General features: G+C 39.8%; 1 pseudogene; it reads left to right on the top strand.

The window, feature by feature from the left end:
- The first annotated feature begins 387 nt into the window (after positions 1-387).
- On the top strand, positions 388-2,176 carry LOC140969579 (uncharacterized; annotated as a pseudogene).
- The last annotated feature ends 4 nt before the right edge of the window (positions 2,177-2,180 follow it).

The raw sequence follows: 2,180 nt of genomic DNA, 5'->3' as shown, positions 1-2,180 counted from the left end.
TGGAAGAATCACAGTGCTGTTATGATATGAATATGGTGATACGTTATGAAAAGCATGATATGTTTATGTGTTATTTTCGAAAATTGTGTAAATATTTTTATGTTGTGCTCGAACGGCCCCCGCTTACTGAGTGACGACCATATCACTCACCCTTTACTCTCCCCTCCCAGATAAGTCCGAAGAACAGGTTGATGATGAAGAATCCGAGCAGTTCTGGGGATGGTGAATCTCAAGAATTAGATTAAGTTTAAGTTAGTATTAATATGAAGTTTTACGTTTCCGCATTTATTTCTGTTGTTTAGAAATTTTTGGTTGTAAAAGACAATGTTTTCTTTGAGTTGAAATTATGATATATAAACTGGTTCGGTTTATACTGTGCTACGAAAGGCTTGTTGTTTCGATTGTGTGATTGTTAAACAACGCCGGTGTCAATCCCGAGTTTCGGGGCGTGACAGAAACCCAGCGGCGGTTTGCTTCTTGGAAGAAGAGAGAGATGAAGAGTGGATGCAGGCGGTGGCATCTGAGTTTAATATATCCGAGACTTGTTACTTGANAGGTTTCGTCTTCGCTGGTTCACTCCTGTTGCTGAGGTTCGGCTCTTTTTTCTTGCTCATATTCAATTAACCATTCGATAATTTCAAATCACCATGAACCACTCGTTTCCACTTCTTTAACATGGAAGGATTTACTGATCATCAACTACTGGATTGATTTCAGACATTTTTACTCTGTCCCGACCCCTTCATTCTACTTGACCCAAAATTGGAGGGTTGGTTTTAGTTTGTGATCTCCTTAGAAAGGAGTTTCGAAATGTGAATCTTATTGTTTTCGAAATATTAGATGATATCTTCTCCATGCAATGGGAAGTTTTAGGCGCCAACTACCCCGTGTGCTACCTGCTTGTTCTACCTCATGTCTTCACACAATGATGTCTTTGTTAACTGCTGATTAAGCCCTTCTAATTTTCTTATTGTGCTCCAAAGTTGAGCAACGGCTGGTAACTTGGTATGCCAGTAGTAACTTTTGAGTATCAAAACTAGAGTCAGCTCATTTATGCATCGTATCTGATTAGAGACTGGCCATATCCAATGGTGTGCCTTGTATCTGCTGGCAATACTTTCCTCTTTGATGGTACATTGTTGGTTGTTACTTGTATGCAGGTCAAACTCTGTGGACATGCAACTTTAGCTGCAGCTCATTTTCTCTTTGTATATGGACTGGTGAGTTCTGATGTGATTGAATTTTCAACACTTTCGGGGATATTGACAGCCAAAAGAGTACCGGAGACCAAGGCATTGGATCCATCCAACCTTCCAAATGGTAATGCACGTGAGAGTTTCCTCATTGAACTGGATTTTCCAGTGGTCTCAATAACGAAATTTGATGGTGCTGATGAGGTTTCAACCATTTCTAAAAGCTTGAGCGGTGCTTCTGTTATTGAGATACATAAAACAACTGCAAGCGATGACCTCTTAGTATGTATTCCATTAGCTCTTAACTTTAACAACTATTGTTGCATCACCGAATTTCTGAAGTCTGAACAACAGGCTACTTTCTTATGAACAATGTGGTGGATAATGAGATCAAAATGGTATTTTCTTTATAACGCTTGGTTACATTCTGGGAGGAGCGTCAATTCTAAGGAGGTGGAAATCTATATCTTTAGGAAAGGATTTGTCTGTTTTACCTGAAATGCTGTTCACTTTTGTGATATGTTAGGTGGAGCTCCCATCGGGAGATGCAGTTGTGGAAGTAGAGCCGCTATTTGATGAAATACAAAAATGTGCAGGGAGAGGGATAATCATCACCGGGCCCGCTCCTCCTGGATCAAGATTCGACTTTTATAGTCGATTTTTCTGCCCAAAGCTGGGGGTGAATGAGGTAAGCTGCTGAAATTTTATTCCCACTAACTTGGAACTGTATGCATGACTTTTACTTTTCCATTCTTCATCTCTCCATAGATTTGAAATATTTCCACCTAAAAAAAGTACGGCAGAAAGAAAGTTAGTGTCTTGATTTGTTGTTCCCCAGGTCTAGCTATTTATCGAATACGAAAGCATACCTGCACAGAGACGCACATAGTAGTGCGTGTTATAGTTGATTTACATTTTTGAATTGGATCACTGAAGCTTCAGTGTTTGATTAGGATCCTGTATGTGGAAGTGCACATTGTGCTCTGG

Source organism: Primulina huaijiensis, unplaced genomic scaffold (genome assembly GCF_012295235.1).
Source record: "Primulina huaijiensis isolate GDHJ02 unplaced genomic scaffold, ASM1229523v2 scaffold42379, whole genome shotgun sequence".
NCBI lineage: Eukaryota > Viridiplantae > Streptophyta > Magnoliopsida > Lamiales > Gesneriaceae > Primulina > Primulina huaijiensis.
Note: the sequence above shows the minus strand (reverse complement) of the source record. Positions and strands in the feature narration are given on the sequence as shown.